This window comes from Anolis sagrei, chromosome 13 (genome assembly GCF_037176765.1).
Source record: "Anolis sagrei isolate rAnoSag1 chromosome 13, rAnoSag1.mat, whole genome shotgun sequence".
Classification (NCBI taxonomy): Eukaryota; Metazoa; Chordata; class Lepidosauria; order Squamata; family Dactyloidae; genus Anolis; species Anolis sagrei.
In genome coordinates this window covers 18141162-18158235 of record NC_090033.1, presented here as the reverse complement: position 1 = coordinate 18158235, position 17074 = coordinate 18141162, and the positions used below count along the sequence as shown (strand labels likewise).

General features: G+C 41.1%; 1 protein-coding gene across 1 annotated transcript in view; it reads left to right on the top strand.

Moving 5' to 3' along the window:
• The first annotated feature begins 8943 nt into the window (after positions 1 to 8943).
• The window catches only part of UBXN10 (UBX domain protein 10), a 16040-nt gene continuing 7909 nt past the window's right edge, over positions 8944 to 17074 (top strand). Inside the window, exon 1 of the mRNA XM_060759075.2 lies at positions 8944 to 9035. The gene's annotated coding sequence lies outside the window, so the exon portion shown is untranslated. The remainder of the gene's footprint in view (positions 9036 to 17074) is intronic.

Genomic DNA, 17074 nt, shown 5'->3' with positions numbered 1-17074 from the left:
AGGAAGGTAGGAATGAGGACGAGAGTCAAGGAGGAATATAACAGAGAAGAAGAGAAGAAAAAGGAAGGAAGTGTGGCATGAAACAGGGAAGGAAGAGAAGAAAGGAAATGAGGAATAAGGGAAGGAAGAGAAGAAAGAGGAATGAAACAAAAGGATGAGACGCAAGGAAGTGAAAAGGAAAGAATGAAACAGAGAGAAGAAAGAGAAGAAGGAAACCGGGAAGGAAGAGAAGAAAGAAAGTGCAGAGAAAGGAAGGAAGGTAGGAATAAGGGGAGAAAGAGAATAAAGAGGGGAATGAAACAAGAGGGAAGGAACAGAAGAAAAAAGGAAGGGCAGCATGAAACGGAAAGAACAGAAGAAAGGAAGGAAAGGGGGAAAGAAGAGAAGAATGAAAGGAAGGAAGGAAGGAAGGAAGGAAGGAAGAGAAGAAAGAGAAAGGGAGGATGGTAGGAATAAGAGGAGGAAGAGCATAAAGGGAGGAAAGAAAGAGGGAAAGAAGAGAAGAAAGAAAGAAAGGAATAAGGGAAGGAAGAGAAGAAAAAGGAAGAGACAAAAGGAAGTGAAAAGGAAAGCATGAAACAGAGAGAAGAAAGAGAAGAAGGAAACCAGGAAGGAAGAGAAGAAAGGAAGTGCAAAGAAAGAAAGAAAGAAAGGTAGGAATAAGGAGAGGATGAGAGTAAAGGGGGAATATAACAGAGAAGAAGGAAGAGGAGGAGAAGGAAGGAAGCGTGGCATAAACAGGGAAGGAAGAGAAGAAGGAGAGGAAGGAAAGAATGGGAAGGAAGAGAGGAAAGAGAAAGGAAGGAAGATGGGAATAAGGGAAGAGTATAAAGGGGGAGTGAAACAGGGAAGGAAAAGAAGAGAGGAAAGAAAGAGTGGGAAGGAAGAGAAAGGAAGGAAGGTAGGAATAAGGAGAGGACGAGAGTAAAGGGGGAATATAACAGAGAAGAAGGAAGAGAGGAAAGGAAATAAGGAATAAGGGAAGGAAGAGAAGAAAAAGGAAGAGACAAAAGGAAGTGAAAAGGAAAGAATGAAACCGAGAGAAGAAAGAGAAGGAAACCGGGAAGGAAGAGAAGAAAGGAAGTGCAGAGAAAGGGGAAGAAGAGCATAAAGAGGGGAATGAAACAGGGAAGGAAAAGAAGAAAGAGAGGAAGGATAGAGTGGGAAGGAAGAGAAGAAAGAGAAAGGAAAGAAGGTAGGAATAAGGGAAGAGAAGAAAGGGGGGATGAAACAGAGGGAAGGAAGAGAAGACTCTTTATTGGGGGTCCAAAGCGACTCTTTCTTCTCTCCCTTTCTCTATTATTACGTTCCTTCCTTCCTTCCTTTCTTCCTCCTGCGTATTTTTAGCGCCCTGTTCCCTTGCAAAGAGAATAAAAGCAGGAATGGAGGCGGAGGAGTGAGAAGAGAGTGGTCATGGCAACCGGGTTATGTTTAATTTTGGAAGCAGCCAAACGCTTCTTCCTTTTTGATCCCTCCTTCTTTCTTTCTTTCGTTCCTTTCATCTCTTGCCTTTGAGGCTTACGTCCTTCTCTCCCTTTTTGGGCTGCAAAGTGAAAGGGCATCGATCTACACATTATTATTATTATTATTATTATTATTATTATAATAAAATATTATACAAATATTTTAAAAATTAAAAATATTATTATTATTGTATATTTACAATTACAATTATATGTTATATTATGAATATTATATTTTATTATTTCTTATATAATAAAATATAATAATTTAAGATATAATTGTAGTTCTAAATATATCATTATAAAATATCTTTAATTTTATAATAATAGAAATAATAGTAATCATATATTATATAAGATAAATAATACAATATAATACTAAAAATAATATTTTAATTAAAACATATTTATAATAATAGTAACATATCATTATATATTATATATTATATTATATTATATTATGAATACTGTATTTTAAGATAAATAATCAAATATAATATTAAAATAATATTTTAATTAAGACATATTTATAATAATAGTAATATATGATTATATATTATATATTACATTATGAATATTATATTTTAAGATAAATAACACAATATATTAAAATAATATTGTAATTAAAACATATTTATAATAATAGTAACATATGATTATATATTATATATTATATTATGAATATTATATTTTAAGATAAATAATACAATCTAATATAAAAATAATATTTTAATTAAAACATATTTATAATAATATTAATATATGATTATATATTATATATTATATTATATTATGAATATTATATTTGATTATTTATCCTATATAATATATGATTACTATTATTTCTATTATTATAAAATTAAAAATATTTTTATAATTATATATTTAGAACTACAATTATATTTTAAATTATTATATTTTATTATATAAGATAAATAATAAAAGATAATACTCATAATATTATATAATCATATATTACTATTATTATAAATATGTTTTAATTAAAATATTATTTTTATTATTACATATTTGCAATGATACGTATATAATATAATTATTAATATATATTTTAATATTAAAATATTATTTATATATTTACTAGTTTTTTATGTATCATATATTACTATGGTTATTCATATATTATTAAAATTGGAATATTATTTATATATCTACTACTATTATATTTTATTATATATCATCTATTACAATTATTACTAATATATATTTAAATTAATTTTTTATTTTTATAATTACATATTTACAATTATAATTATATATCATATAAAATACTATTATTAAAATATTTTTATATATTTACTATTATATTTTACTAAATGCAATATATATTATTGTATTATTATATTTTATTATATAAAGATAATAGATAATAGTAATCCATGTGTCTCCATCCGTCTTCTCGTCGCCTTACACAACCCATAGAAGAACCGGCTTGAATGGGCCTTTTGTGTCTTTTCCTTCTTCCTTTTCGCAGAGATGTCTCCAACACTGCCTTTCTGTGTCACGTCTTCATCAATGTCGTTCAACAATGACGTCACTGAATCCTCGGCTTGGAAGGGACCCCCAAGGGCTATCCAGTCCAACCCATAACATATTATTGATACTTATCTAATGTTGCAGTTTCTGGCTCCTTTGAAAATGGGGTTTATAGCATTCTCTCCATCCCCAGAGGTTGAGAGGTCTTGTCGCCCAACTCCTTATCTAATGTTGCAGTTTCTGGCTCCTGACCTCTGAAAATGGGGTTTACAGCATTGGTTCCAACCCCAGAGGTTGAAAGGTCTCTCCATCCCCAGAGGTGGAGAGGTCTTGTCGCCCAACTCCTTTTCTAATGTTGCAGTTTCTCGCTTCTCGGACCTCTGAAAATCGGTTTTATTGCATTCTCTCCATCCCCAGAGGTTGACAGGTCTCGTCTCCTTATCTAATGTTGCAGTTTCTGACTCCTCTGACCTGTGAAAATGGCGTTTATAGCATTCTCTCCATCCCCAGAGATTGAGAGGTCACGTTGCCCAACTCCTTATGTAATGTTGCAGTTTCTGGCTCCTCGGACCTCTGAAAATTGGGTTTATTGCATTCTCTCCATCCCCAGAGGTTGAGAGGTCTCATCACATTCTCTCCATCCCCAGAGGTGGAGAGGTCTCGTCGCCCAACTCCTTATCTAATGTTGCAGTTTCTGGCTCCATTGAAAATGGGGTTTATAGCATTCTCTCCATTCCCAGAGATTGAGAGGCCACGTCGCCCAACTTATCTAATGTTGCAGTTTCTGGCTCCTCTGACCTATGAAAATGGAGTTTATAGCATTAGTTCCAACCCCAGAGGTTGAAAGGTCTCTCCATCCCCAGAGGTTGAGAGGTCTTGTCGCCCAACTCCTTATCTAATGTTGCAGTTTCTGGCTCCTGGCCTCTGAAAATAGGGTTTACAGCATTGGTTCCAACCCCAGAGGTTGAAAGGTCTCTCCATCCCCAGAGGTTGTCACATTCTCTCCATCCCCAGAGGTTGAGAGGTCTCGTCACGCAACTCCTTATCTAATGTTGCAGTTTCTAACTCCTCTGAAAATGGAGTTTATAGCATTCTCTCCATCCCCAGAGGTTGAGAGGCCTCGTTGCCCAACTCCTTATCTAATGTTGCAGTTTCTGGCTCCATTGAAAATGGGGTTTATAGCATTCTCTCCATTCCCAGAGATTGAGAGGCCTTGTTGCCCAACTCCTTATCTAATGTTGCAGTTTCTGGCTCCTCTGAAAATGGAGTTTATAGCATTCTCTCCATCTCCAGAGATTGAGAGGCCTCGTCGCCCAACTCCTTATCTAATGTTGCAGTTTCTGGCTCCTGATCGCTGAAAATGGGGTTTACAGCATTGGTTCCAACCCCAGAGGTTGAGAGGTCTCTCCATCCCCAGAGGTGGAGAGGTCTTGTCGCCCAATTCCTTATCTAATGTTGCAGTTTCTGGCTCCTCTGACCTCTGAAAATGGGGTTTATAGCATTCTCTCCATCCCCAGAGGTGGAGAGGTCTTGTCGTCCAACTCCTTATCTAGTGTTGCAGTTTCTGGCTCCTCTGACCTATGAAAATGGAGTTTATAGCATTAGTTCCAACCTCAGAGGTTGAGAGGTCTCTCCATCCCCAGAGGTTGAGAGGTCTTGTCGCCCAACTCCTTATCTAATGTTGCAGTTTCTGGCTCCTGACCTCTGAAAATGGGGTTTACAGCATTGGTTCCAACCCCAGAGGTTGAAAGGTCTCTCCATCCCCAGAGGTGGAGAGGTCTTGTCGCCCAACTCTTTATCTAATGTTGCAATTTCTGGCTCCTCTGACATCTGAAAATGGGGTTTATAGCATTCTCTCCATCCCCAGAGGTTGAGAGGTCTTGTCACATTCTCTCCATCCCCAGAGGTGGAGAGGTATCGTCGCCCAACTCCTTATCTAATGTTGCAGTTTCTGGCTCCATTGAAAATGGGGTTTATAGCATTCTCTCCATTCCCAGAGATTGAGAGGCCACGTCGCCCAACTCCTTATCTAATGTTGCGTTTTCTGGCTCCTCTGAAAATGGGGTTTATAACATTCTCTCCATTCCCAGAGGCGGAGAGGTCTCGTCTCCTTATCTAATGTTGCAGTTTCTGACTCCGCTAACCTGTGAAAATGGCGTTTATAGCATTCTCTCCATCACCAGAGGTTGAGAGGCCTCATTGCCCAACTCCTTATCTAATGTTGGAGTTTCTGGCCCCTTTGAAAATTGGGTTTACAGCATTCTCTCCATCCCAGAAGTTGAGAGGCCTAGTCGCCCAACAGTTTCTGGCTCCTCTGACCTATGAAAATGGAGTTTATAGCATTAGTTCTAACCCCAGAGGTTGAGAGGTCTCTCCATCCCCAGAGGTGGAGAGGTCTCGTTGCCCAACTCCTTATCTAATGATGCAGTCTCTGGCTCCTCCGACCTGTGAAAATGGGGTTTTTAGCATTCTCTCCACCCCCAGAGGTTGAGAGGCCACATCGCCCAACTCCTTATCTAATGTTGCAGTTTCTGGCTCCTCTGACCTATGAAAATGGAGTTTATAGCATTAGTTCCAACTCCAGAGGTTGAGAGGTCTTGCCTCCCAACTCCTTCTCTAATGTTGCAGTTTCTGGCTCCTCTGACCTCTGAAAATGGGGTTTATAGCATTCTCTCCATCCCCAGAGGTTGAGAGGTCTCGTCGACCAACTCCTTATCTAATGTTGCAGTTTCTGGCTCCTTTGAAAATGGGATTTATAGCATTCTCTCCATCCCCAGAGATTGAGAGGTCCCGTCGCCCAACTCCTTATCTAATGTTGCAGTTTCTGGCTCCTCTGACCTCTGAAAATGGGGTTTATAACATTCTCTCTATCCCCAGAGGTTGAGAGGTCTCGTCGCCCAACTCCTTATCTAATGATGCAGTCTCTGGCTCCTACGATCTGTGAAAATGGGGTTTATAGCATTCTCTCCACCCCCAGAGGTTGAGAGGTCTTGTCGCATTCCCTCCATCCCCAGAGATGGAGAGGTCTCGTCACGCAACTCCTTATCTAATGGTGCAGTTTCTTGCTCCTCTGAAAATGGAGTTTATAGCATTCTCTCCATCCCCAGAGGTTGAGAGGCCACGTCGCCCAACTCCTTATCTAATGTTGCATTTTCTGGCTCCTCTGAAAATGGGGTTTATAGCATTCTCTCCATTCCCAGAGGCGGAGAGGTCTCGTCTCCTTATCTAATGTTGCAGTTTCTGACTCCTCTAACCTGTGAAAATGGCGTTTATAGCATTCTCTCGATCACCAGAGGTTGAGAGGCCTCATTGCCCAACTCCTTATCTAATGTTGGAGTTTCTGGCCCCTTTGAAAATTGGGTTTACAGCATTCTCTCCATCCCAGAAGTTATATATCACTATATCATTATAATATATAATATAATGTAATATAATATAATATTTTCTAATAAGGTGCATTATCTATTATTATATATTATATTACATATAATAATATTATTATGTTATCTATTATTATGTATTATTGTATTATGTATAATATTATATTATATTATATATTATGATATAGTGATATATAAGAATATATAATATAACAAAATAATATTTTCTAATATGTATCATAATAATATATTATATATTATAATGATATAGTGATATATAAGAATATATAATATAATATAATAATATTTTCTAATATTATATTATAATATTATTATTATATTATATTATAATATAATATTATATATTATTATATATCATTATAATGTAATATAATATAATATAATATATAATACAATACAATACAATACAATATATAATATCTATATATATAATAAAGAAGAGTGTTTGTATGCGAAGGGCGGAAGTGTGGAGGGCGGACGTGTTTGTGGCAGCTTTCGGATTGGCCAGCCTGAAAGTTCCAAGATTCTGATTGGCTGCCGCTGTGGAGCTATTTGCATATGGTCTCTGATTGGCCAGCTTCAAGAGGAGCCCCTGGTGGAGAAGAGGGTTCATGGCAGAAACGGGGCATGACAGAAGGAAATTTGCATATGGTCTCTGATTGGCCAGCCTCATTTCCAACATTCCGAGATGAGAAAGAGAGGAAAGGAAAGGCCAAAGGGGGCGGAGTCAGAACACTCCCAATACAGACCGAAATAGGCACACAGAGCCCCCATCACCCACTCTACATCCTACTGCAGTTTGGAGGAGGATGAACCATGGATGATGGGACTTCCAGTACCACCACTCACATTCTGAGACCGCTGTTAACCTTATCCAATGACTGATCAGGGCCAAACTTCGCACATAGACCACTCATGATCCACGTTACGTCCTGGTGCGGTTTGGCCGGGGATGGACCGTGGATTATGGGACTTGCAGTACCAATGCTCATTCTTCAGACCACTGCAACCCTCATCCAATTACCAAAAAATACCAAACTTGGCACACTGAGTCTCCATGACGCACTCTACATCCAGGTGCAGTTTGAAGGAGGATGCACCATGGACGATGGGACTTGCAATACCAGCACTCCCTTCCTAAAACCATTATAACTGCCAACAATGATGGATCAGGACCACAATTTACACAGAGAGCCCGCATAATCCACTCTACATCCTGGTGCGGTTTGGAAGAATTTGAAAATGGATGATGGGACTTGCAGTCACTTCACTCACTTCCTGAGAACACTGAGACCCTCGCCAATGACTGATCAAGACCAAACTTGGCACACAGAGTCCCCATGACCCACTCTACATCCTGGTGCACTTTTGAGGAGGACAGACCATGGATGATGGGACTTGAAGTACCACCACTCCCTTCCCAAGACAGCTGCAACCCTTATCTAATGTCTGATCAAGATCAAACTTGGCACACAGAGCCCCCATGACCCACTCTGCATCCTGCTGCAGTTTGAAGGAGGATCGACTTTGGATGATGGGACTTACAGTACCATCACTCACATTCTGAGACCGCTGTTAACCTCATCCAATGTCTGATCAGGACCAAACTTGACACATAGACCTCTCATGACCCACTTTACCTCCTGGTGTGTGTTTGGCTGGGGATAGACCATGGATTATGGGACTTGCAGTACTGTTGCGCAATTCCTGAGACCACTGCAACGCTCATCCAATTACCGATAAAGACCAAACTTGGCACACTGAGTCTCCATGACGCACTCTACATCCAGGTGCAGTTTGAAGGAGGGTGCACCATGGATGATGGGACTTGCAATACCTGCACTCCCTTCCTAAGACCATTACAACTGCCAACAATGATGGATCAGGACAACAATTTACACAGAGACCCAGCATGACCCACTCTACATCCTGGTGCGGTTTGGAAGAATTTGACAATGGATGATGGGACTTGCAGTACCTTCACTCACTTACTGACACCACTGCCACCCTCATCTAATGACTGATAAAGACCAAACTTGCAACCGGAGCCCCCATGACCCACTCTATATCCTGCTGCTGTTTGTAGGAGGATGGGCCATGGATGATGGCACTTCAAGTACCTTCACTCACTTCCTGAAAACAATGCAGCCATTATCCAATGGCCAATAAAGACCAAACTTGGCATACAGAACCGCCATTACCCACTTTCTCTAATAACCCGGGCAGCGCCGGGTCCCCAAGCTAGTAATAAAATAAAATATATAATATAATATAATATAATATATAATATAAAATATATAATATACAATATAATATATAATATAATATATAAAATAAAATAAAATAAAATAAAATAAAATAAAATAAAATAAAATATAATATAATATTATATTATATTATATTATAATAATAGTTTCTTAATCTTGTGCCCAATAGATTAGAACAGAATGAATGAAGACAGGTTGGCTCCACCATAGAGTTGCCGGCTCCTAGAGCAGCCTCCCTCCGTGACGCACCGCCCATGGGAGGAGAGGCGGCTGGAAGGTGACGCACTTCCGCTCCAAACAGGAAGTAGGGCCCGGAGGGAGTTTGGTTGCCAGGGCAACGTGGTGCCGTTGAGTGCTGGATGGAGACACGCCGAGGAGACGCTCCGGCCTTCTTCTTCTTCTTCTCTTTGGTTGGTTTTCTGGCTTAAGAATAATAATAGTAATAACAATAATAGTTTCTTGAGGCTGAGAGAGTGTGCTACCCTTCAACATGGCGCCCATAATAATAATAATAATAATAATAATAATAATAATAATAAATAATTGGGATATTATAAATAATAATTATTACATATTATATTATATCCCAATTATTTTATATTATTATAATAATAAATAAAATATATTATTATAAATAAAATATATTATAAATTAAATATTATTATAAAATATTATAGATAATATTATTTTATTATTAATAATTATTAATACTATTTTATTGTTTTGTTTATAATATATATATATTATAAATATTATTATAAATATTATAATATAATATTTATAATATTTTATAATAATATTTAATTTATATATAATATGTAATAATAAACAATAAAATAGTATTAATAACAACAATATAAAATAATAATATAAAAGAATAAAATAATATAAAATAATTGGAATATTATATAATATGCAATAATAAACCATAAAATATTGTAAATAATAATAATTATTATTACCTATTATATAATATCCCAATTATTTTATATTATTATTATAATATATAAAATATATTATTATAAATAAAATATTATAATAAAATAGTATTATTAATAATAATATAAAATAATTAGGATATTATATATGTAATAATAAACAATAAAATATAAATAATAATTATTATTACTTTTTATATAATATCCCAATTATTTTATATTATTTCATTATTTTATATTATTATTTATACTATTTTATTATAATATTTTATTTATAATAATATATTTTATTTATTATAATAATAATAATATAAAATAATATAAAATAATTAGGATATTATATAATATGTAATAATAAACAATAAAATATTATAAATAATAATAATAATTACATATTATATAATATCCCAATTATTTTATATTATTATTATAAATAAAATATATTATTATAAATAAAATATTATAATAAAATATTATTATTAATAATAATAATATAAAATAATTGGAATATTATATAATATGCAATAATAAACAATAAAATAGTAGTAGTAATAATAATAATATAAAATAATTGGAAGTGTATATAATATGTAATAATAAACAATAAAAATATTATTATTATTATTATTATTATTCTTAAGCAATAAACCAACCAAAGCGAAGGCCGGAGTGTCACCTTCGCTTTGGTTGGTTTATTGCTTAAGAATAATAATAATAATAATATGTTTTGGAATACTAATAACGCTTTGAAATGATACTCTATAGAATAATAATAATAATAATAATAATAATAATAATAGTTTCTTGAGGCTGAGAGAGTGTGCTATCCTTCAACATGGCGCCCATAATAATAATAATATAAGATAATTGCAATATTATATAATATTATATATATATGTGTGTGTGTGTAATAAACAATAAAATATAGAATAATAATAATAATAATTTCTTGAGGCTGAGAGAGTGTGCTATCCTTCAACATGGCACCCATCATAATAATAATATAAAATAATTGCAATATTATATAATATTATATATATTTAAACAATAAAATAGCATTAAATAATATATAATATTAATAAAGAAATATAATAAAGAAAAATATATAATATATAAATGATATAAATAATGCCTTCGATAATAATAATAATCTATATAAATAAAAATATAATGTTCGTTTGTGGGGTTAATATAACTCAAAAGCCACTGGACGAATTGACACCAAATTTGGACAGAATATGCCTAACAACCCAATGAGTGACCATCACTCATAAAAACACTGAAAAACACAACAGAATGGACTTAAAAGGATTGTTGATGTTGCAATCCCAGGATTGTCGAGAAGCAACTGGAAAAGCTGATGTTTTCACGCACCCCGATGACATCTAGACATTTGATAATCCAACAGTGTGACACGATATGGGGATTTAAAGATCGAACTGCAAAGACACAAGCCAGTCAAGGTGGTCCCAGTGGTGATCAGCACACCCTAAAGACCTTGGCCTGCACTTAAACACAATCGGCGCGGACAAAATTACCATCTGCCAGCTGCAAAACGCCACCCAACTCGAATCTGGACATATTATGAGACCCTAGGAGCTGTAGTTTCCACTTTTTTGCAATATGATTGGGAAAAAATGTTTAAAGGTGAGATGAGATTCTTGTTTGCTTGTTTTCTAAGCTGCGCACGCCTTGGAGTTTCTCCCTTATTGGGCTGAATGGAGTCGGACCTGGTTGCCTGGCACATTGCGCTGTACACAACACACTCCTTGCTTGGCAAATAGACCGGGAACGAGGAATCGCAAGGGAAACGAGCCCTGTTTGCTTTCAAGAATAAAAAGAATAATAATGCATTCATCGTCCGCTTCTCCTTGTGGCTTGAATATTCTGAATAATAATAATAATAATAATAATAATAATAATAATAATAATGTATTAATCACCCACTTAAGCAGGTCAGGACTTCTGAATAATAATAATAATAATAATAATAATAATAATAATGTATTAATCACCTACTTAAGCAGGTCAGGACTTCTGAATAATAATAATAATAATAATAATAATAATAATAATGTATTAATCACCTACTTAAGCAGGTCAGGACTTCTAAATAATAATAATAATAGTAATAATAATAATAATGTATTAATCACCCACTTAAGTAGGTCAGGACTTCTGAATAATAATAATAATAATAATAATAATAATAATAATAATTTATTATTTATTTATTTATTTATTTCTTGCATTTATTGACCGCCCCTCTCAGCCCGAGGGCGACTCGGGGCGGTGAACAGCAACAAAAAGACAGTGTACAATAAATCACGACAATACAAACCAGACAAATACAACATAACATATACTTATACTAAAAATCCGCTTCGTCAAGTCCTGGGGTCATAGCCAAAATTCATAGTCCTAGTTCATTCCAGTGTCGTTTCAAGATACACTCAGTTGAAGGCCTGCTCGAAGAGCCATGTTTTCAGGCCCCTACGAAAGGACATCAAGGAGGGCGCCTGTCTAACCTCAGCAGGGAGGGAGTTCCACAGCCGGGGGGCCACCACCGAGAAGGCCCGCTCTCTCGTCCCCGCCAGACGTGCCTGTGAGGCAGGTGGGACCGAGAGAAGGGCCTCCCCGGATGATCTCAAGGCCCTCGTGGGCTCGTAGGCCGAGATGCGGTCTGCAAGGTATTTTGGGCCGGAACCGTTTAGGGCTTTGTAGGATAACACCAGCACCTTAAATTGGGCCCGGTAGCGAATCGGCAGCCAGTGGAGCTGGGACAGCAGGGGCGTTGTATGCTCTCTGCGTCCTGCTCCCGTTAACAACATGGCTGCCGCGCGTTGGACTAGCTGAAGCTTCCGGGCCGTCTTCAAGGGCAGCCCCACGTAGAGAGCGTTGCAGTAGTCGAGGCGGGATGTGACCAAAGCGTGTACCACCGTGGCCAAGTCAGACTTCCCAAGATACGGGCGCAGCTGGCGCACGAGCCTAAGCTGTGCAAATGCTCCCCTGGTCACCGCTGAAACCTGAGGCTCCAGGCTCAGCGATGAGTCCAGGGTCACACCCAAGCTGCGAACCTGCGCCTTCAAGGGGAGTGCGACCCCGTCCAGCACAGGCTGTAACCCTATACCCTGTTCGGCCTTGCGACTGACCAGGAGTACCTCTGTCTTGTCTGGATTTAGTTTCAGTTTGTTCGCCCTCATCCAGACCATTACAGCGGCCAGGCACCGGTTCAGGACTTCGACGGCCTCCTTAGTAGCAGGTGGGAAGGAGTGACAGAGTTGGACGTCATCTGCGTACAGGTGACACCGTACCCCGAAACTCCGGATGATCTCACCCAGCGGCTTCATGTAGATGTTAAACAGCAAGGGGGACAAGATGGAACCCTGAGGAACGCCACAGATCAACGGCTGTGGCGTTGAACAGGAGTCCCCCAGTAACACCTTCTGAGTACGGCCCTCCAGAAATGACCGGAGCCACTGCAGAGCAGTGCCCCCAAGACCCATCTCTGCAAGGCGCCCCAGAAGAATACCGTGGTCGACGGTATCGAAGGCCGCTGAGAGGTCCAGGAGCACCAACAGGGACACACTCCCCCTGTCTAGCTCCCGGCGCAGATCATCCACTAAGGCGACCAAGACCGTCTCGGTACCATGTCCCGGTCTGAAACCAGACTGTGCCGGATCCAGATAATCCGTGTCTCTCAAGAATACCTGGAGTTGTGAGGCCACCACGCTTTCCATGACTTTGCCCAAGAAGGGAAGATTGGAAACAGGCCGAAAGTTGTCCAATTTAGTGGGGTCAAGTGATGGTTTCTTCAACAGCGGCTTTATAACAGCCTGTTTTAGGCTCGCTGGAATCTTGCCTTCCCGAAGGGAGGCATTAACCACCACCGTTACCCACTCGGCCAATCCCCCTCTGGCCTCCTTCAGAAGCCAGGATGGGCAGGGGTCTAGGATGGACGTGGTGGGTCTCATTCCTCCAAGTATCTTGTCCACATCCTCGGGTTTCACAAACTGAAAAGAATCCAACAAAACTGGACAAGCAGGTGCTTGTGTCACATCCACAGAGACTGCATCTAATGTGGCGTCCAGCCCAGAGCGGATCAAAGCGACTTTGTCTGCAAAGAACCGAGCAAATGCTTCACAGCGCGCTGCCGAATTGTCAGGGCTCCCACCTGAGATGGGGGGAGTTAAAAGACCTCTGACAACCCGGAACAACTCCGCCGGACGGTTTTTTGCAGACGCAATAGTGGCCGCAAAGAAAGTTTTCTTTGCGGCTTTTATTGCCGCGGCATATGCCCTTAAAAAGGACACAAACCGTGTTCGGTTTGACTCGCTTGGGTCCGAGCGCCACACGCTCTCTAGAACCCTCTTCCTTCGCTTCATCGCTGCCAGCTCCTCAGTAAACCAAGGGGCTGGTTTAGCTCGGTTACTTGAGAGGGGACGTTCCGGAGCGATCTTGTCAATAGCCCTGGTCATCTCCCCATTCCAGAGAGCGACCAAGGCCTCGACATGATCACCTACCGCGGTGGCGGGAAACTCCCCAAGAGCCGTCAGGAATCCATTCGGATCCATTAGCCTCCTGGGGCGGACCATCTTAATGGGTCCTCCACCCTTGCGGAGGTTAGGGGGCGCAGTGAGCCTAAATCTAATCAGGAAATGGTCGGTCCACGGCAACGGAGAGATGGACAACTCCTCCACACCGCCACCCTGCTCCCATCCCTGGCAGAAAACCAAGTCCAATGTGTGTCCAGCACAGTGGGTGGGGCCAGTTATTTGTTGGGACAGCCCCATGGTTGCCATGGCGGACATGAAGTCCTGAGCCGCACCTGTGAGGGTTGCCTCGGCGTGGATGTTGAAGTCCCCCAGCACAAGAAGCCGTTGGGACTCCACCGCCAGGCTCGAGACCACCCCCGCTAGCTCAGGTAGGGAGACTGTAGTGCAGCGAGGTGGACGGTACACTAGCAGAATCCCTATTCTGTCCCGGTCACCCACCCTCAGGTGGACAGATTCAAAATTTGTGGTCTGCGGGATGGGGCTCCTGGTTAGATGGATGGTATCTCTATAGACCACTGCGACCCCGCCTCCCCGTCCTCCGGTTCTTGGTTGGTGTTGCACGGAGAAACCTGGAGGACAAAGCTGGGAGAGATTTACGCCCCCCGCTTCATCCAACCAGGTCTCCGTGATGCACGCCAGATCTGCCCGCTCCTCCAGGATTAAATCCTGAATCCAAGTTGTTTTTCCGTTGACAGACCTGGCGTTCAACAACACCACCTTCAAGCCAGAGGGCCCGCTCACCTGGTTACACCAAGTTACCTTAGGAGACCTATTGGGAATAGTTAATTTGGAAAAACGGTCCGAATTAGGCCGAATTCGGGGTCTCCTTCTCCCGCATCTCCTCCTTCCCACCACGACCTCTATGGGGGCCCCTCGGCTAGTGGAACACCTCCCCCCCTCCATGCCGCAGTTATGAGTCATAAGATTACTTTCTCCTACGTTTGTTGTTAGGTTTATTGGTTCTTGCCAGCATCCCCACTCCCCCTCCTCCCCCCTCCCCACCCCACTTTCAATCACCGGCTCCGGGCCACTTCCTCTTCTGCCCCCTCCGCTACACCAGAGCAACAGAAACAGTACACAAAGGGGGGCAGGGGACCACATGGGTAGCAGCAATACAGATGATAGTCGATATTCCGACTGCTTCAACAGACCGGTTCTTAAAGTGCTTAAATTTCAGGAGCAGTCTGCTTCAACAGACCAGTTCTTAAAGTGCTTAAATTTCAGGAGCAGTCCGTCGGTGAGCATAAATGAACGTAAATTACTTAGCAGCAACACACATTCAAAGGCACATTAATAAAGTGCTAGGTCTAAAGTGCTCTACTTAGCGATATAAAGTGCGGCACAGAGGGACTGGGAAGGGGCGAAAGTGCTGGTGCAATCTAGCAGCAGATGGCAGGCGCCTAAGTGCTCTAATTTGTTCTTATCACAATATGACAGATGGCAACAAAGACTACCAGGAAAGTGCTAGTTGATATTCTACGACTACCCCTTATGGGGCGATAGTGGTGGTAGTTAGCTAAATATTGCTATGACCCCGGTGAGACTCTAGACGGTTGGTAAACCAGCGGATAGGCTTCCGGAGTTGATAACTCGGGGGTGGGGCAGCACAGATGGTCAGACACACTTTTGCTCAGTAAATAACAGCGGAGAAGTCAACTTAAAGATCTACACAAAAATCCACAACGAATGGCCGGCCAAGATCCACAAAGCGGTCTACACAAGATGGAATGGCTACGCAGCCGTGGCCGGGCTTGGGCAGCGCTCAGTGAAATCGGACTCGCCCAACAGGTGGAACGGCTCAGTGGCCCAGCAACCCAGCGGCTGCCCAGCGACGACGACTTTCCCACCGGCGGCTGCCGCGGAGGCCAGGGGCACCCGGCCTCCCCACCTAGCGGCGGCGGCGACGGCGGTCCGGCGGCGACGGCTCAGCGGCGGCGGCCCAACACCCGGCCTCCCACTTGGCAGCTGGTAGTGGCGTTGGTTTGGCGGCCTAGTGGACTGATGGATGGGGCCAGGCGACACTCGGCCTCTCCTTCTGGCCAAGCGGCCCTCGGTGGTCAGCAATAGCCAGACGAAGAGGGCAGGCAACACGGGATCCCAGCCTTTGTGCCGGCGGGGCGGGTTCGCCCGAAGATGGAAGGGCGGGGTGGACTCGGCTGACGATGGGAAGCTCGGTGGAAACTGCAAGTTCAGAGTGGAAAACTCGCCTGAGATGGTAGGAGGGGGCGAACTCGCCTGATGGTGAAACGGGCCAGCGGCCCAGCAGCTCAGTAGCAGCCCAGCAGCAGTCCAACGATGACTTTCCACCGGCCGCGGTTGCGGAGGCCAGGGAGCGCCCAGCCCCCCCACCCGGCGGCCGGCGGTGGCGGCGGTCTGGCAACGGCGGCCCAGCGGCGGCGGCCCATCACCTGGCTTCACCAATGTCAAAGCAAAACGGGGCCAAGCAATGTCTCTTAGCTTAAAACGCTGTTAAGTCCAGATTCCACTGTATCTTTCAGGTCAACACCTCAGGGGAAGGCGTCACACGAGGCCAGGCCCATCCTCTCGCTGAACCAGGCTTCCCTCCCTGCTCCGCGAAGACACACCAGTCGGCGTCCTCCCTTCCCGCCTCCTTCCCCCGACTGAGGCGAAGAAGGCTTTCTCACCAGTGTGGGGGAGATGCAGCCAGGACGCTGAACCTCTCCTGTTCTTGCAGGCAGGCTGATAGCCAATGTATTATTGGCTATGTATTATTGGATTATTAATGTATTAATCACCCACTTAAGTAGGTCAGGACTTCTGAATAATAATAATAATAATAATAATAATAATAATAATGTATTAATCACCCACTTAAGCAGGTCAGGACTTCTGAATAATAATAATAATAATAATAATAATAATAATAATAATGTATTAATCACCTACTTAAGCAGGTCAGGACTTCTGAATAATAATAATAATAATAATAATAAT